The sequence below is a fragment of the Tenrec ecaudatus genome, chromosome 3 (assembly GCF_050624435.1).
Source record: "Tenrec ecaudatus isolate mTenEca1 chromosome 3, mTenEca1.hap1, whole genome shotgun sequence".
In the NCBI taxonomy this organism is placed as follows: Eukaryota; Metazoa; Chordata; class Mammalia; order Afrosoricida; family Tenrecidae; genus Tenrec; species Tenrec ecaudatus.
Window position 1 is genome coordinate 199803572 of NC_134532.1, and position 20840 is coordinate 199824411.

A 20840-nucleotide genomic window follows, 5' to 3' on the forward strand; every position below is an offset into this window, starting at 1 on the left:
CCTCGTTCTCCCAAGAGCCCAAACACCAGCCTAAGAAGCCAGCCGGGTGGTTGACAAAGGACCCGTTTAAATCTGTCCTAATCAGTAATATCTCTTAAAATATTTAGGATTTTTGTAGTAAAACCTCACGACCAATCCATTGGACAATACATCCCTTGCCTTGGTTTCTGAATACATTTCAGGTTGAGTTGGAGTTGGGGGGTCTGTGAAACACTTGTGTTTGTAGGGCTATCCGTTTATCCTATCATCCAGAGAATTTCTTTCTTTCTTTTTTTTTTTTTTTGCAGAGAGGGGAATACATTTGCGGGGTATTTTTTTTCATGTTTTAAAACTTTTCACTGTGAATTGAGTGAACATTTATAGAATAGATCATCAGTTTTACATTCAACGAATCAAATATTTTTTAGTTTCTTTCTTTTTTTTTTTTTTGACCACAACGAATGATTGTTCTGACTAGACATAATCTCATAGGATAGACCCCGAAGGAACGGCAGAGGACACAGACTAGGAGCACTGGCTTGGCTTTAAAGGTTCCCACACGTTCAATCTTTGCATAGGACTGAGCCCAGAGCATGCTGCCTTTTCTGATAAGGGTTTTTCTGAGAAGGAAGACTTCTTAGCCAGGGGAAGTCATAATTTTAGCTTAAACCAAATTGCATTCTGATTGTTTTGGCATATACCCTTCATTAGTTCCAAGTACACTCTTCAATTTCTCCACCTATTTGTGTTTATAAGTACTACAGACAATTATCTTTCCAATATCCCCTGTGCAAAAAGTAGATTATATGTCAGGTCTATAATACACAAGGCCTTTCCTGGGTGGGCTGGGGGAGTGGGGGTGGGGTCGGGAGAGAAGGGATAAAGAAAAGGAAGGGGGTCGAAGACCCGTTTGATTCATGCCATGGAGAACCAACGTGTACAGTTCTGAGTCGGTAAAAATGAGTTTTTCTTGAAAAGGCCAGTCACCTTCAGTCCAGTAACACTGTTTCCTATTCCTTTTCGATGGTCGCTAACATGGGGTGGTCGGGTTCTGTCACTTCCAAGTCCCCGCTGCCCAGGAGAATGGAGCAGCCCTGGTCCAGCGCGAACACGTCTGACTTCTGCCTTTGGCACGCGTGCTCGACTACCTCGCTGGGCGTGGAGAAGGTTTTGTAGCACAGGTTGTGCTTGTAGGGCTTGTTGGTCTGCACCAGCAGCTTGTCCATCTGTCTGCCCTCCTCGAACGTGCACAGCTCCAGAGTCTGCTTGTCCACCATGGTATACGCGTCAGTGCTCTGGTTGAGGCACACGTGCCGTGCCGCCTGACTGGCCCTGCAGAAGCTCTTGTAGCAGGTGCTGCACTTGAAAGGCTTCCCGGTGTAGAGGTCCCTGTACTCCTGCCAGTGGCTCTTCTGGAGGAACTTGTGCCCGCAGATGGTACACTCATACTTGGGCCGATTCACCTCCCGCTCCTGGTCCGCCTACTCCAGGTTGTTGACGTCAGAGATGTCCTAGGGGGGCGGCGAGTTGAACACGGGCTGCAGCTCCGTGTCGCTGACCATGGCCGCCTTGGGCACTTCCATGGCCATGACCTTGCTCAGGTGGGCAGCGTTCATGCACAGGGCCAAGGGCACGCGGTTGTTGCCCGGATGGCTGGCCAGCACCCGGGTCTGGATCTGGAGGTGCTCCTGCAGGCTACCCTCAAAGGTGGCAGGCGTAGTCTTGGGGAAGCTGCCGTTGCGCTTCATGATGCTCGGCTTGACGTAGGTGGTGGTCAGCGGAGTGGGCTGCTAGTCCCAGGACGAGGCCTCCAGGTTGGTTTCCTCCATGGAGGGTGGGGGCGGGACAGGGGTGGAGACGAGTTGGGGTGACAGGAAGGTCTGCAGCGGATCTGAGGGGGTCAGGTTGGTTTGGCTCACCTGGGGCAGGTTCGGGGTGAGCTGGGAGAGCCGAGTGGCCTCGGGCACCTGCTCATGGCTCACACTGGGTGGGGGAGGCCGGGGCTCCCGCCCCAGCTTCTCTTCTAGGGGCCTGGTGGAGCAACCTTGCTGGCCTGTCTCAGCTGATGGTCCACAATCTGGATGCGGTACAAGGAGGAGGCGAGCCAGAACACCTGGTCAGGGTGCGAGAAGGCATCCTGGCTGGGGAGGCTAGCTTCCTGGACGAGTGGGTAGGCGTGCTGGCACTTGATGCCCTGGTCCAGGCGCACGGGGTCGATGAGCTGCAGTGCCATCTTGCCCGTGTACATCAGATAGCTGAAGATGTCGGGCTGGATATCCGTGGGCTTCAGGCAGACGCACTCGCTGGTCTGATGGACAAACAACATCTCAAAGTAATTGGAGAATGAAGCAAGAACTGGTTTGTGTGCTTTGAAGTATGCATCACCAATTGCAACTGTACAGTCACACAGGAAACCAAATTCCCGCTGCATGTTTAATTGTTGCAGTAGAATAAGACTGTGGTTGGCCAAATCCATTTTTTTTTTTAAATCGTTTTTTGTGTTCCCCTTTCGACGTGTCTGTTCTTGGGCTGAAAACGGAGTACCGGTGGTGAGTTCGGTTCTAGGTGCGTGGGAAAGGAGACTACGGGCCATAGTCTCCAGGGTTCCACCCTCCTGTACCTGACCAGTCTGGCTGGTCTACCTGATGATTTTGACTTTTGTTTTACATTTTTCTCTCACTCTGTCCCAGGAATGCGGACATGATCTTGTTCACAGCAATCCGCAGTGGGGCCGGGCACCATCTAGGTATTCTAGTCTCAGGATTGTAGAGGCTGAGGTTTGTGTGGTCCTTTAGTCCACTAGACTAATTGTTTCCACAGGTCTTTAATTGTCCTTGCTCTGTCGCGGGTGCTGCTGCGGCGCAGTGTCCAGGCTGGCAGTCCCGCCGCTGCCTCTGCCTCTCTCTGCTGCTGCTCCTGTTGTGCCGCGGGTAGGTGTCTCGGCGCTGCCGTGGCGGGGCTTTTCCTGTCCGGTTGTGTTATGGTCACATGACCAAGGAAGCAGAGAGACTAGTGCGAAGAGGCAGCTAAAGGCTCCTGCCCGGGAATCAAACATTTTTGTTTCATATCTTTCATTGTAACGTCCTCAATGTAGCATCTTTTTCTACTTGGTCCCTGTGTTGCCTGGGTCTTTTCCTCCTTCTTTCTAAAAATTCTGATTTGGGCCTTTTGTAAATATCTTTTTATTTTAAACAGTTGATTATTCAAAGCAGTTGCCACTGGGTTTATATCTTATTCATCTTATAAACCAGTCTCAGCAGCCCTGGTTGTGCTTTGGGCTGTAATCTCCCTGGTCGGCAGTTTGAAACCACCAGCAGATCTTGGAAGAAAGACTGGGTTTTCTCTTCTGGTCAACATTTATAGTCTCAGAAATCTACAGTGGGTCACAGTGAGTCAGCGCTGTCTAGATGGCAAAGAGTTTGTTTCGGATTATATACCTGTCTATTGGTTGTCTGAAAATTGAGTCATGGGGATGAGTTCATTTCCAGACCTGGAGAATAAGGGCCATAGTCTTAGGGACTCCACTAGTCTCTAATTAGAGAGTAGCCTGTTCTCATTTACGAGTTTTAGTTAGTTCGACATTCATCTCCTACTCTATGCAGGAGCTTCTAATATGATAACATTTTAAGAGTAACTGGTATTGCTAGCCAAGCACCATCAAGTTCTGGTGTCAGTATCTTACGCACAGTGAGTGTATGGTCTATTAGCCATCAAACTAATTTTTCCATATGTATTTTAAATTCATATTAGTCTTCTTTCCTCTGAATGGCAATAGATCAATATTTGAATCTTAGATGTCTGCTCAGGAGCTTTTAAGTCCCCAGACACAGCTTGCCTAATTAAGGTGCCCAACAGTGTCTCTGAATGCCAAATTATGCTTAGATCCGCCATCACTGTTCATGGAAACAGAGTCATGAGATCAAAACTTGGTTGCCCTAGGGAAATCTGCTGCATAAGACCTTAAAATATTGAAAAGCAAGGATGGTACTTTGAGGATTAAGGTGGCCTTGACCCAAGCCATGCCATTTACAATGTCCCCCCATGCATTTGAAAGTTGGACATGGCATAAAGAAGACCAAAGAAGAAATCCATTAATTTGAATTATGGTGCTGGAGAAGAAGATTGAAAATATCAGGGATTGTCAAAGTAGCATGCTTGTCCCGGATGTAGTATGGCCAGATTGCTCCCTAGGGGCAAGGGTGTCGAGACTTCATCTTACGTGTTTCAGATATGTTGTCATGAGAAACCCGTCCCTGGAGAAGGTTGCCACGTTGGGTAAAGTAGCAAGCCAAGGGAAAAGAGGAAGACCTTCAAGGAGATGGATGGACACAGTAACGGCAACAGTGGACTCAAGCAAAGGAGCAATTGTGGGGATGGCCCAGGACCATGCGGTGCTTCCTTCTTTGTGTACAGGGTCAATATGGGTGGACACTGACTAGATGGTATCTAGTAACAACAATAATTAAGTGTCACATATACTTATAGCAAGGGTAAATGTAAGTACACGAATAGTCTCTGTCAAACACATATATGTTTATTCATGGGTATACTCCAACTCTCCTTTCCAAACGTGTTCAACTTTTGAATCTATCCATATGTCTGCTTGTAGATCATGGTGATTCCAGAATTGTGCAACCTTCCCAGATGCATCTTCCACCCAGAGATTTAATGTCTTCCTCTAATCTTTGTTATTGCTTAATTCAAATAAATGACTAAATACAGCATTTCAATCACTTGGAATCAGAGCATGGAAAAGATAAACATACAATTTTCTGTCTTCATCCTCAATTGAAATCTAACCAAAAATAAATAAATTAATTAATTAAAAAAATAAATCTAACCAATTAGTAATGCCATAGCAGCAGAATGGCACAAGAATGCCTGATATTTGGGAACACGCAGAAAGTGAGTTAATGACTTTTGAGAAAGAGTTCCTTGAGAGAATCAAGGTAAAAATAAAGAAATCTAAAAAGTTTAGTGCGTGGATGTTTATCTTTCCAGATACTGTCAGTAGTTTTCTATAGCTACTTACTGAGCTAGCTAATGTTTAATTTGAGTAACCTTGTGCAAAGACCTGTTTAAATGGCAATATCAAACAATAGCAGCAAGATGAGAGATAAGAAGAAAGTATAAAAGGATTATTAAAGAAATGCTAGGGGTGAAATTTATCTCTCTCAACAAATCAGGGTATGCTGGGCTTAATCAAAAAAATCCTATAATGGGCAGACAGATAGGAAACTGTTATTGTAGGGAACTTAATGGCATGTGAGTGTGCTTACTGTGATGTGTGACAGAAGAGGGGGAGAGGAGGCTGTGGCTTTCAGATCATTATTTTAAAAATATAAATCTTAGAATTCTGACATTCTAAAGACTTTTGTCGTTGCTTTGCTCTTGATATTACAAAGAATAAAAGTAAAGGCAAGGGACAAGGGACTGAGCATGCCTTTCCTAACTTTCCATCCATAATGTATTATGTAGGAAGGAAATTCCTTTTGATCATCTTAACAATCTTAATACATCTAAGAGCAATACAAATAAGCTTTGCCTTACTAAGGGGCTTGTTACATTGGAAATGTTTTCTAAGCAGCCAAAGTACAAACGAAAGGACAGAGAAACTAATTAAACAGAGCCAAATTTGCCATTCAGTGACTCCATTAGTTGTTTAGCTGGGGCCAAGGCCCTACACTGTGAGTTTAGATGCTGTAAAAATTTCCAACAAGTGTTCTTCTCACCTCTCTATTTCAGAAGAGAATTAATCATATACAGGTATTGATTTTTTATTTGTGTGTATGTTGTTGAAGCAAAGGGTTTGCAGTAAACAAACTAAGATTCAATTGTCCCAATCACTTAGTATTTATTTAGGACTAAGTAAGCAGCCACCATGGTGGGAGGTGAGGAAAAAAAGGCAATCAGAGATGATGCGCCTTCAGGGCCTTAGAGAAGAGAGGGACTGGCAAGTCATAAACAAAGTACTCAGAATAGTGGAGGAAGATGCTTTTGGTTTTTTTTTCCTCATTGCATGTAGTTTCCTCTGCTGCCTACCAAAACAAAATCACAGAACTTCTCCAGAGACACAAAGACCTAGGATCCTGGTGTGAACTAATCACCATACATCAAAATTGCCTTTAAGTTTTAACATTTTCTTTCTCCTGGAGCCCTTGATATCATCTCACATGGAAGCAGCAAACCAGGCAGTGTGATCATGAGGTGTCCATAGGATCAGGTATCAGGCATCAAAGAGCCAAAACAAAAAGTCATATCTATGCGAATGAGGGGGAGGATGGAGTGGAGACCCAAAGCCCATCTTTAGACAATTGGGCATCCCCTCACAGAAGGATCACAAGGAAGAGATGAACCAATCAGACTGCAGGACAGCGCCAGTGAAATATACAACTTTCCTCTACTTCCTCTAGTTCCTCTAGTTCTTTAATGCCACTCCTCCCACTAATATGACACCAATTCTACCCAAAAAATCCAGCTAGACCAGAGCATGTACACTGGTACAGATCAGAGCTCACAAAACAAGGAATCCAGGACAGATAAACCCCCTCAGGACCAATAATGAGGGTAGTGATACCAAGAGGGGAAGGGGAAGGTGAGGTAAAAGAGGGGGATCTGATCCCAATGATCAACCTATAACTCCCTCCCAGGGGATGAACAACAGAAAAGTGGGTGAAAGGCTCCATAAGGTTTTCAATGGCTGATTTTCACCAGAAGTTCAATAATCCTTTCCTGTAACGCATCTCCAAGTGGATTCAGTTACCCATTCTTTCCGTTTGCAATGGGATGTGTTCGTCACTTGCCCTACTCAGGGACTCTGAGAGCAACTCAGAGGTCTGCAAACACTAAAAACATATTGAACCGATTGGCATGGTCTTGAGTGAGACCAGCCAGTGGAATAGAGCAGAAGCCAGTGAAGGGAGATTGAAGAAGGCCCTGCCCATGAGTCAATGCGAAGATGTACGTGGATTCCCTCTAGCATTTCTTCACACTCTTGTCTGCCTATGGTGGCAAGTGGTCTTCCATGGCTGCCTCGTGCTGCTTTCTGGAGATAGCTGCTTTAAAAGTGAGCACACAGACCTAGAAGGGCTTGGAATGGTCTTGGTCCAGCTCCCAGACACTATGGAGAGGATTTGGCTTATGAAAGTTTTTGAGGTCAGGATCACCCTAAGATTGAATTTACACCCCAGCGTTCTCCTTCAGGATGCAAGCCCTTTGCTGTCTTTCCAACTGCACTCCTTGCCAGTTTATCTTGGGGGCACTTCCTTAATAATTTAGTTTCTTTTAAAATTGCTTTTAAGTATGAATATTAAAATATTGTAATGAACCAAAGATTGTCAAAACTGAATGTGTATCAGAAAGGCATGACGGCTTATAAAAGACAATTTTTTTCCCCACGATGCCTAGAATCGGTCTGGGATGCTGTACTGTGGTGTCACTGAGTTCATTTCAGTACATCACGGCTCCACATGAGAAAGCACAAACACTTCACTATTTCTTCGCTGTGATTCTGATTTAGGTGAAGGATTGTAGAATAGACCATCAGCTTTCCTTCAATAATTCATATACTTCCTTTTTCTATCCATACATTTCAATCCCCTCAAAGTACCCTCATGTATACCATTATTATTGTTGTTTTTGTTATATTTTCCCTCCTCCTTTCCTAACACAGCTTTCCTCAAGAAATTCTGTCTATTTGATCTTAAATGGTTGATCATTATAGCACAGGGTGATTTCAGCGCCAGACCAGAAGAGTAACCAAGGGTTTTTCTCCTGTCTCTTGGATCAGTAAGCCTCATTTGATTTATGGGTCTGTTTTCTGTTTCATACTTTCCTTCTTCTCTATCCAGGACTCCTTCGTGTAATCCTTTTCAGAAGAATAGGTAGTGGTGGGTAGGCACCATCTAGTTCTTGTCTCAGGCTTGCAAAGACTGATGTTCACCAGGCCCATTAGTCCATGGGATGGATTGTTTCCATGTATCACTTGATTTTCATCAGTTTTATTTCTTCTGGTTGGGGGATACTAAAATGTGCACTTCAGAAGACTGTTAGGGAGATTTTAAGACCCAAGTTTCTATTTACCAAAATGAGATGTAGAAAAATGTTTTTGTAAAGTACGTTACTCCAATTGAGTTTGGTCAATAAAATGGTTTTAAACAAAGAAAACCTCATGGAGCACAGTTTTACTCTGGCACATTGGGATCAATCTGAGCATTTTACTGGAAGGTTGTCTCTGCAAATGCCCCACAGCGAACAGGTTTCTGCAAAGCTTCCAGAGTAAAATAGACTATAAAGAAGTAATAGGTGGTCTGTTTCTGAAGAATTTACCACGGAAAACCTGATAGACAGAATGCAAACCTTGTGGGATACTGAAACCTTCATGACTCCAGCAGAACATGTCATATACAGTACTGGAAGATGAGCCCTTCACAGTATAAGGCACTCAAAGCATGACTGAGAAAGGATTGCCTTCTCAAATTGTCTTGACTATAAAGATACAGATGGACTAGAGCCCACAGGAATAAGACCTTTGAGACCTTCATATGATAATGAGCCATACTCAAAATAAGAGAAGAAAAAAACCCAATTCTGAACATCAATTAATAATTGGAACTTGGAACATATGAAGTATGGATCTAGGAAAATCAGAAGTTGTCAAAAATGAAATATAACACCTAAAGATCCATATGTTGAGTGCCAGTGAGCTGAAATGTACTGTGATTGGCCACTTAGAATCAGAAAATTATATGGTTTCCTCTTCTGGGATGACAGATTCAGGACAATAGGGTTACATTCATTTTCAAAAAGAAGACTTCAAGATCATCCTGAAGAACAATGCTGTCTGTGATAAAATAATATCTATCGGAATACAGGGAAAATGCATCAATACAAATATTATTTAAAGTGATGCACCCACCATCAAAGCTAGTGATGAAGAAATTGAGGAGTTCTGCCAACGTCTTCAGTCTGAAATTTATCAAACATGCAATCAAATGTATTGATAATTATTGGCAACTTAAATGCAAAAATTGGACAGAAAGAGAGAAGGAGAGAGAAAGGCAAACTAGTCGGAAAATATGGTTTTGGTGGCAGAAATAAAACCAGAGATGACATGATAGCATTTTGCAAGACCAAAGACTTCTTTGTCGCAAATAACTTTCTTCAACACAAGCAACAATTGTGCCCATGGACTTCTCCATGTCTGTACCCATTCCGAAGAAAGGTGACCCAACCCAATGTGCAAATTAGAGAACGGTCTCACCGATACCACGTGCCAGGAAAACGTTGCTGAGGCTCATCCAACAACCACCGTATCAGCATGTTGAGAAACAGCTACCAGAGGTTCAGGCTGAATTCAGGAAAGGATGCAGAACAAGGGATATGCTTGTTGATGTCAAATATATCTTGGCTCAAAGCAGATAATACCAGAAAAATGTTTACTTGTGTTTCATGGACTATGCCAAGGCATTTGACAGTATGGATTGTAGCAAACTATGGAGAGCCTTGGGAAGGAATGGAATTCCAGAATACTTCATGGTGCTCATGCGGAAATGCTGCGTAATTTAAAATCTGGAAGGGTGTGCGCCAGAGTTATATTCTCTCATACTTATCCAATCTGTTTACAGAGCAAATAATCGCAGAAGCTGGATTATATGAAGAATGTGGCATTAGGATGGGAGGAAGGCTTATTCCCAACCTGCAATACACAGAAGATACAACCTTGCGTGCTGACATGAGGGCCACGTCACGCGCTTGCTGATGAAGATCAAGGATTGCAACCTTTGCTGTGGATTACAACGCAAAGGAAAGAGACCAAAGTCTTCAGAACCGGACTAATAGATCACATCATGATAAATGGAGAAAGGATTGAAGTTGCCAAGAATTTCATCTTGCTTGGATCTACATTCATTGTTAATGGAAGCAGAAATCAAGAGATTAAAAGATACATTGCATTGGGTAAATCTATTGCACAAGATCCCTTTTAAATTGTGAAAAGCAAGGATGGTACTTGGAGGAGTAAGGTGTGCCTGACTCAAGTCATGATAATTTTAGTTACCTCATATGCATGTGAAAGTAGGACCCTGAATAAGAAAGGAATCAGTCCGTCACTGTGCCTGAGGCTCAGGACCATACGTTGAGTGTCTTATGATGTGAGAGGCTCAACTTCCAGCACTATATATGACAATGCTCTGCTTTGAATCATGAAGTTTTTAGTATCCAACAAGGTTTCCATTCTGCCCATAAGGCTTTCAATGGCAGATTCTTCTGAAATGGACCACCTATTCCTTCTTTGTAGACTATTTTAATCGGGAAGATTTGCAAAAGCCTGTTCATGTCAGGTGACAATTCTGGGCATTTGAAACACCAGTGATGTAACATTCAGTATCAGAGCAACTCACAAACCACCACAGTTCATACAACAAACTGGCAAACGCATGGTGAGGACTTTCATAGGTAAAATCTATATTAGTATTATTGTAGCTTTATAAGCTCATATTTTTTTACAGATTGACTATATACACAATATGCAACTCTGGTATATTTGGGTGATTAGATTTGTGGAGGGAATACGTGATATGAAAAATTTAGACATTGTGGAAGAATGAATGACATGGGCAAAATCCCTGAGATAGAAAAGTACACTGCATATGTGAGCTGGAAGAAGACTAGAGTGGCTGAGGTCTGGAAAGGGCAACAGCTCCCTGCTGTCGCTGCAGGAGGGGAGAACAAATCTTAGAGGCAGACTTATAGGTCAAGGGGGTTAGGTACCCATAGGAAACCCATAACCAAATCTGTGCTCTGGAGTTTGGGTTCTCAGGGACTCTACGGGACAATAAAAACTGCCCATAGGTTGTTCCTAAGATTATAAATCTTGAAGGAAGCACACTGCCACATAGATAGGTAAGAGGAGGGGTGAGAGAGAGAGAGAAAGAGAGAGAGAGAGAGAGAGAGAGAGAGAGAGAGAGAGAGAGAGAGAGAGAGAGAGAGAGAGAGAGAGAGATCCCCCTATTCAGGTTCTGTGAATTTCTATTGTTGACCTTTTGATTAGTACCAGTGTGCTTAACCTTTACACTACTAGGGCTGTTTGGAAGGTTTCTATTAATCTTGCTAGGTCCATCTGGTTATTTTTTAAGTCAAAGAAACGCCTTTCTGATTCTCTACCACCTTCTTTGTGTTTTTACTAAGCACAAAGCATAAGGTTATGATAGCAATTTCTTCATCTCCTTCATGCTCATTCTTTAATCCATGCTCTCCATGGCTAGTCCAGATCACAGGTTCACAATCCAGATATTCCTTGATTATATTTCCTTCATCTCAAGTTGCCTTCTCCATAAGCGAACTTGAGGTGCAGATTTGTGTACAACTGAGTTATTAAGGAAGTGCCCCCAAGATAAACTGGCAAGGAGTGCAGTTGGAAAGACAGCAAAGGGCTTGCATCCTGAAGGAGAACTCTGGAGTGTAAATTCAATCTTAAGGTGATCCTGACCTCAAAAACTTTCATAAGCCAAATCCTCTCCATAGTGTCTGGGAGCTGGACCAAGACCATGTCCACGCCCAGCCCTTCTAAGTCTGTGTGCTCACTTTCACGAAGAGAAGCACTGGGTAGCCATGGGAGGACACTCACCACCATAGGCAGACAAGAGTGTGAAGCAATGGTAAAGGGAAGTCACATACATCTTCACATTGAATAATGGGCAGTGTCTTCTGTCAATCTCCCTTCACTGGCTTCTGCTCTATTCCACTGGCTGGTCTCATTCAAGACCATGCCAATCGGTTCAATATGTTTTTAGTGTTTGCAAACCTCTGGCCTGCTCTCAGAGTCCCTGAGTAGGGTAAACGATGAACATATCCCATCGCAAACGGAAAGAATGGGTAACTGAATCAATCCACTTGGAGATGTGATACAGGAAAGGCTTATTGAGAGTCTTGTGAAAAATCAGCCATTGAAAACCTTATGGAATCCTTCACCCACTTTGTGTTGTCCATTCCCCCTGGGAGGGAGTCATATACCAATCATTGTGATCACCCCCCCCCACTTCCCCTCTTGGTATTAATACTCTCATTAGTGGTCTTGAGGTAGTTTACCTGTTGTTTGTTTTGTCCATGCTATACTGCACCTTGACTAACTCATCAGTTCCTTGTGACCCTTCTGTGAGGGGATATCCAATTGTCTACAGATGGGCTTTGGGTCTCCACTCCATCCTCCCCCTCATTCACACTGATATGATTTTTCTGTTCTGGGTCTTTGATGCCTGATACCTGATCCAATCAACACCTCATGATCACACAGGCTGGTGTACCTTCTTCCATGTGAGATGATACCAAGGGCTCAAGTAGAAAGAAAATGTTTTGAAAATGATGATGGCAACATAAGTACATATGTGCTTGACACAGTGGATGGATGGATGGATGGATGAATGGATGGATGGATGAATGTATGCATGGATTGTGATAAGAGCTTTAAGTGCCCCCAGTAAAATGATTGAAAAGAAAATAAAGCCTTATGGAGTACAATTCTACTCTGATACATTGGGATCAACGTGAGGATTTTATTTTATTTTATTTATTTTATTTTATTGTCTATGCCAATGCACCCATTCTCTCATCTCTCTCTCTGGTTGTTTAGAGGAAGGAGTCTTGAGTCCCATTCAGCCTGAGCCCAGGTCTCAATAAAGTACAAATAAATAGATACGAGTTTTTGCAGCCTTTATTTAATGGGAAGATCTGAGTGTGGACTCTCTCAGGACCATGGATGTCAGATGTGGAGAGGATTCTGTGTAAGCATCCTCAGAAACAGAAAACAGCCAGCCAACTCCACATGGCAGCTCTCCAGCTTGGAGAATAAAGTCCCTTCCCTGGAAGGACCGCCATGCACCGAAAATAACATTAAACAGCCTTGCCTCAAATGATCAGAAAGGATATTCTGCTGAAACAGTATTTTATTTTCTTTCCCTGCACATATAGTTCAAATCCTCCCTGAAGCCCATTCCAAACTGAGAATGGAGAAAGAGTTGCCCAAGAGATCAATGCAAACATCGCCCCATCCACAGAAGCCATTCTGACTGAGCTTGCTGCCCGTACAGCAATTTCACATGGTTTCTAGTCAGTGTAGATGGATAATTAAATATTTTTGCTTTAAAAAGCCCCTGCTGGTATTTTGGCTGAATATAAGCATTAAGATAACACTTGTATAGCAAAGAAATTAAAGATTATGGGTTCTGGCAGTAGACAGACATGGATTTTTATCCAAGCTCTCCCACTTTTGTGTAAGAGACTAAGCTACTTCTATAACCATCTTTTGATGTGCAAAATAAGGCTAATTATATCTTTAACCCAGTGCCACTGAGTGGATTCTAATTTATAGCAACCCTGTGTAGGGCTTCTGAGGCTGTAAACCTTCACAGGGTCAGATAGTCTCATCTTTGTCCAGAGGAGTAACTGGTGAGTTTGAACAGATAACCTTAAAGCAGGTACTTCAATGCTTATTCACAAGCACCAGCAGGGCCCCTAATTAGTCTTCACCACAGTGAATTGTTGTAAAGCTTGGTATATCGTTATTAGTAAAATAAATGTTTAGCATTATTAAAATAGCAATCAAAGGGGGGGGGAGGGTTTCAGGTAATATCCTGAATTAAATGGGCTGTATATGCCCAAAGCATGATAACCAAGTTCCTATTAACTAAATTATCCCATATGTCTACTAGTACTTGGTTCTATTTGACAACGAAATTTAGAGAGTGAACAACCTTTATTGCTCAAAGGCACCTTAGGATCAAATATTCCTCACTTTCAGATGATCAAACCAAGGTATCAGAGGTACTCTAATTTGTTGAGGGTCAAAGAGTCATCAGATAGAGCCAAAAGTGAAGCAGAAGTTGTTTTTCTTCTTCTTCTTCTTCATCATTTTATTCAGGGCTTGTACAATGCTTATCACAATCCATCCATCCATCCATCTGTGTCAAGCACATTTGCACATCTGCTGCCATCATCATTCTCAAAACATTTGCTTTCTACTTTAGGCCCTGGTATCAGCTCCTCACTTTTCCCCTCCCTCCCCACTCCCCGTTCCCTCATGAACCCTTGACAATTTATGAATTATTATTATTTTGTAATATGTTACATTGTCTGATGTCTCCCTTTACCCACTTTTCTCTTGTCGGTACCCTAGAGAGGAGGTTATATGTAGATACTTGTAATCAGTTCCCCTTTTCTACCCTAACTTCGCTCTACCCTCCCAGTATCGCTACTCTCACCACTGGTCCTGAGGGGTTCATCTGTCCTGGATTCCCTGTGTTTCCATTTCCTATCTGTACCAGTGTACATCCTCTGGTCTAGCCAGATTTGTAAGTTAGAATTGGGATCATGATAGTGGGGGGAGGAAGCATTTAAGAACTAGAGGAAAGTTGTATGTTTCATCGTTGCTACCCTGAACCCTGATGGCATGTTTCCACAATGCGACCCTTCCATACGAGGATGTCCAGTTGCCCACTGGGCTTGGGTCAATGATGGCTTGGGTCAATGATATGATTTTTTGTTCTTTGATGCTTGATACCTGATCCCTTCAACACCTCATGATCACACAGGCTGGTGTGCTTCCTCCATGTGGGCTTTGTTGCTTCTGAGCTAGATGGCTGCTTGTTTTCCTTTAAGCCTTTAAGATCCCAGATGCTATATCCTTTGATAGCCGGGCACCATCAGCTTTCTTTACCACATTGAAGCAGAAATTTTGTATTATTCTCCTACCCTACAACCTGTCAGAGTTGAATCCAGCTGTTTAAAGGGCGACTCCCTTTATTTTGAACCAGGAACGAGTAGCTTTGAGGTCAATTCTGAACCACAGTGGTCCCAACTGTGTTAAAGTAGAACTTTAGTCCATAGGGTTGCCCAGAGGTGATTTTGTGGTAGGAGATTGCCATATCCTTTGTCCAAGGTCCCTCTGGCTAGACTGGAACTTCCAATCTTTCTGTTCACAGCCAAACACCATCACTGCCTGTACCACGCTAGAACCCCATCCATGTATATATGAGTTGTCAAAGTGATTTCCATAGGTAATTCCATATCACATGGTGACTTTTCATGTGTATCCAGCAAAAAAAAAAGTGTGTCTCCATGCCTGAATATAACCCAGAATTAGGGAAGTAGGGAAGAAAGGGAGGGTTTGAAAAACAAACCAACCTTAGCCATGTTGCTAAAGGACACTTTGGGATGGAAATCTGAAGTGTTTAATTATCAACATGTGCCTTTCCATCCCCGGCCTATTAAATCATCTGACCTGGTAATAATAGCCTGTTTAGCCATCAGGAGAAGATGGATGAGTTTTAGTTCCCATTTTTAAATCCGAAGGATCTGCCCTGTTTCTGAATTATCTGCAGATGAAGATTAGTCACTGAGGCATCTGTAGGTTGTGCAGAGGACACGGAAGTCTTGGCCAGCACATTTATCCTCCACCACGCCGCTCCCCTCTCCTCTGGGGCCTCTACTGGTAAACAGAGACAGAAAGAGCCAAGCTTCTTATGGGCAAAAAGAAAGCTCATCAATGAAAGAAAGGCTCTCTTTAGCAAACTGAACTCGATGGTTTCCTGGTTTGAAAACATCTGAGTATCACACATTTAGCCCTTCCAAGGAGATTACCTCTCACATACATTTGACATGTTATTAGGAGAGACCCGTCCCTGGAGAAAGACATCATGCTTGATAGAGCTGAGAATCCGAGGAAAAGACGGTGCCCCCAGGTGAGGTGGATGGACACAGTGGCTGCAGCATTGGGCACAAACATAACAGCACTTGGGAGAATGGCACAGAACTGGGCAACTCTTTCCTTCTGCTTTGCATAGGGCAGAAGAGTTAGAACCGCATCTATGGGACCTAACAACAACAAAGAGATCTCACAAGGAGGATAACTGCTTTCCAAAAGCCAGTTGGTTTCTTTTATGTTATTTAAAAAAAATACATATTCAAGATTCTTGTTAACAGGCATAAAAAGCTACCCCAAGTCTTAGCAATTACAATAAAAGCCATTTACTGGGACCATAGATTTGAGAAAAGTTAGCTGGAGTGACTTGACTGGTCCCTGAACAGTCACTTCCCAACCTCGCTCACACAAGTGACTAGCAAGTTGGTGCCCGAGGTTGGCTGTTCATTTTAATCCATGAGTACCCTCCATGGCTGCTTAGGTTTCCTGACAGCACGGGAGCTGAATTCCTAGAATGAATGGTCTCATAGTACAGGGAAAACTGCAAAACTCCTGATGACCTAGCTTCCAAGTCCCAGAAGGCCACATTAGCAGTAAATCACTAAGTTGAACATGGTTTCAAGCTGAGGAAAATATACTCCCTATTCCTGTGGAAGAGTAAAAAAGACTTTATCATATCTCAGGACTATTTATTGTTACATTCTAGCTACCTCCTCTCCGCCCAAATTATCGAATATTTCACAGAAACTTAAAAACATTGATGTCACTTATTCATCAACTCTCCCTCCACTCATGACATTCGATAAATATTTTGTGATGCCTTGAAACCAAAGGGTCCCCTCTCAGCAATGTAATCCATCAGTCAATCAATCAACCAATCGAGTTATATTTATTTTTTCTGGAGGTGATTTCTTTCCCAGCCGGTTCTACCGTTAATTACAATAACTCCAAATGCCATTCTGGATTCCAAATAATTAATGTAGTCAGGAGCAAATGATGCCAATTTCAACAGCACATTCTGTGTGAGAGATAGCAGAGCAGACAATGGGAGAGAGAGAAAAAAAAACAATTAAAAATGTTTTCCAAGTTAAAGAAGGATGTTATGTTAACAATGGCAAAGCTTTTGAGATATTTCAGTGGTTTTTATGCCGCCATTCCTATTCTGTGCCCCTAAGGAGTAGGGCTCCAAAAATGAGACAGTTCTGCAGATTCTATCAGCAGACCCCAAAGTAGAAATTAACTAGTGTTACAATTCTCTTGCATTGAGCCCCTTTCCATTGGCGCGCATTTGCATATGAATACCCAACTAATTGTTTTGAAGTAACAATTAAGAGAACAATAGAAGAAGAAAAGGGACTTGAGGCTGCAACAGACACCTGGGAGACTGTATTTAATGTTTTTTTTTTCAGTATTTGATTTTTTTTAAAATAATGAAGAAACTAAAGCTTCACACACATAACACGACCCAAAGAAGCAGAGCAGTAAAATGTTCCCAACCCACTGGTGCTTCATCTCTCAGAGCCCTGGTTCTTCCCACTTAGTAGCCTGCATAACAATACCCTGGTGGCTTAGTGGTTTCCCTGGGACTTTTAACCAAAGGCCGGCAGTTCAAAACCACGCAGGCACTTTCCAGGAGTAAAGAGATGATGCCTGATTCCCTCAAACACTTCCAGGCTTGGAAACTACAGAGGCAGTTCTACTTTGTTCTACTAAGGTCACCTTGAACTGGTATCAACTCAATGCATGCGTGTTTGGAGGGTTTGCTTGTTGTGTGCAATGTGTTTAAAGCACCAGTCTTGACAACAGTCGCCAAACAAGCCGTCCCCAGGCGCTCAACCCCATCCGTGTGTCCTGGCTCCAGTTCAAACTGATGAAACAGTTGTTCAAGTTCAGTGAAATGAGACCTGGGTATTGTGAGTGGCAGGAGAGCAATGAGAGACTGGTGGTAGCCTTTCTCTGGGGTCCAGAGCAATTCAGCTGTGGCCCCAAACTGGCACCACTCAGCGAATGACATGCCCTATCGATAATGCTTCCCATAAAGGGGCCTCTTGGCGTACCCATTAAGCACTGGGCTACTAGTCAAAAGGTTGGCTACTGGCACTCCCCTGCCAGGCTATGAAATGAAAATGTGGCAGTTTGATTCTGTAAACTTTTACAGCCTTCCAAACCTCTGGCAGAGCCCTGGTATCATCATGGTTATCCATTGTGCTGATAACCACAAGGTCAGCAGTTCGAGCCCAGCTGCTGCTCCAAAGGAAAAATGTGGCTTTGTGCTCCTAGAAAGATGTGTAGCCTCAGAAACCCACAGGGGAAGTTCTATTGACTAGATAGCAGTTCTAAAGGCTTGGATTTTTTAAGCTTGTAGCAATTTGAGTGTAGTAGTTATACACTTGCATGTTCACTTGATAAAAGAATGTAGGGGTGGAGTCTAGCCTGTCAATCAATAGCCTGATGATCCCTGCTGGGCGTGGCCTTCTCATGGGGATTCTAGGAACTCTCTCTTGATTCTGCCATCAGAACAGGTCTCTCTGTCTCTCTGTCTCTCTCTCTCTCCTCTCCCCTTCCCTTTCCTTTTCTGCTATTTAGACACTCAGAGAGCTTAAGAAGCCATGTGGAGACCTGCACCGGCACTGAGATGCTTCCATCACCACTGGATCCGTAAGACTTTTCACCTACTGGCCTGTGATCTTCCTGCATTAGGTATCATAACATGTGCTGCATGAGTCTAAAAAGGCATCTATGGGCTAATATTGGACTTGTGGACTTAATCTGAACTGGGATGGGATGTTTTCTTAATATACAATTACTCTTTGCTTTAAAACTCTTTTTCCATATATGTATTAGTCTGGGTAGACTAGAGAAAAAATCCAGGTAGACTCATATATGTGTTAAGAGAGAATTTTATATTAAAGAACATTAAGAAAATACATTAAGAAAATATCCCAGTCCAGTCCAGATCAATTCTACAAGTCCGATATTAGCCCTTATGTCTGATATCATTCTATAAATTCCTCTTCAGATTCATGCAAGACATGCAATGATACAGAATGCAGGAAGATCACAGGACTGTGGGTAAAAAGTCTTGTGGATCCAGTGGTGGTGGAGGCATCTTAGTGCTGGCAGGAGTCTCTGCGTGGCTCCTCCACCTCCAGGGCTCTGCCTCTAACTGTGCAGTTCCATGTGTCTTGTCAGCAGGAAGTTGAAGCAGAGAGTCTATATGTTCCACCCAGTGAGCTATTTTTCTCCAAAGCACCTCCCAAATGAGGCTATCAAGCTGCAACCTGATTGACAGGCTGGACTCCTCCCTTACGCAAATTGACAAGAGATTACATAACTGCCACAGTGTACATCAGTGTTACTAGATCTGTTTCTCCAGTCAAGCAGCCTAACACATTTACTCTGTCTATGTAGTTACTATGAGTTGGAATAGAATCCTGACAAAGATGGATGTGTGTGTGTGTGTGTGTGTGTGTGTTTGTGTGTGTATGAGAGAGAGAGAGAGAGAGAGAGAGAGAGAGAGAGAGAGAGAGAGAGAGAGAGAGAGAGAGAGATCGAGCAGATTTTATTCTTTGTAAGATCAGCGTTCAAGGGATTGAGGGCACAGTCGTGTCACAGAATGTGATATGTATTGATGTTTTTGTTGTTGTTAGATCATTTTCTTCATCCTTAGATCTATTATGATTAGCTCCATATTTCTCCCTAACCTCAACCCACGAGAAAACAAAAAATAATAAACTAGTTAGGGCAACTTATAAATGATTAAAAAAGGAAAACAAAAGGGAAGGTGTTGAATTTTAGCCGAAATAGATCTTTAGTAATCTACTCTCCCATTCATTCTGTATGAGGACAAGACTCTGCACAGCCCTGGTCCAGGGTCTGAGGTAGTTCAGTGTGGCTTACACTACATGGGGACTCTTCAAATGAATTTGAAGCGTTCACTGCCATTATTAGAATGCTGCCCAATGGGTGCTTCAAATGCGAACTCTTATTATTCCCTTCTCTAGTTTTATATTTTAATATTGACAGTTCTTGAATCACACCGGCTGGGGTGCTTCTTCTTTGTGGGTTTAGCTGAGATCTCACTTAGAGAGCTGCTTGTTTTAAGAAAAAGGTTTAAGACCTTGCATGCTATTCTTCCTAGAGCTTAGCATCTACTGATTTCTCCACCACACTTTGCTACAGCAGCCATATATTCAGTGATTCCCTTTTAGGGCAAATATCTAGTAGGGTCACATCATAAGAACTAATTGTTCTTACATTAGGGCTTATGGTTAGGTGCAGCTCAAAATGCATTCACATACCTAGGTTCATAGGTATCCTTGGTTCACCATAAAGGCAACATCAGTTTCTTGTGAAATAAAACAGGTAACCCGCTACACACATTTGATAATTCCAATAATATTATCATTAATCTAGACAATGGTTTAGAATTTAAAATTCTAGTAGGAAAAATGAAAATGTACATATGTAGAAAAGCTTACTGAAATAAAATACATGAAAATATAAAAATTCATATCTTAAGTGTTAGTTATAGAGCTGAATGAATCCTAGTTCATCTGAATGAATCAAAGACAGCAATCCACTGATGACTTTGGGGATCAGTAGGCAACACAACAGGAGACCACCAAACCAGAAGCAAGATCCAGACCCAGCAGAAGGCAAGGGGCTAAAAAGCTACACTCCCAAAGAGGTGTCATGAAGAACCTGATTAATAGGGCTCCAACCCTGCTTTCTTCGAGCTACATCTAGTTGACATCACATCTAACCATCACACTAAGCATGGCATCCGTTTGTAGGGACTGATATCTTTCTGGGCAATATATCCAAAGTATCTGAGACAAAGTTTTGCCATCCTTGTTTTAAAGAAACCTTCTAACCAGACTTCTTCCAAGACAGATGCATTTGTGCTACTGGCAGTCCATCGTATTTTCAATATTTTTCACCAAGACTATAATTCATATGCATAAATTCTTCTTTGGCGTTTATTATTCACAGTCCAGCTTTCACATGCAAATGGGTTGACCAAAAATACAGGTTCCATAGTAAGTGTAATAGGGCCGTACTTTTCTTAAATACATTTCTCTCATATTCACAGCCTCTATGCCTCCTGAGTAGATGCTAACCAGAACTGTAAGAAAAGGGGCGGAGATGCATCGTGACAACACAA

The 20840-nt window shown here is 42.7% G+C and overlaps 1 pseudogene; it reads right to left on the reverse strand.

Moving 5' to 3' along the window:
* Positions 1-968: 968 nt before the first annotated feature.
* On the reverse strand, positions 969-2455 carry LOC142443730 (zinc finger and BTB domain-containing protein 2 pseudogene; annotated as a pseudogene).
* Positions 2456-20840: the final 18385 nt, after the last annotated feature.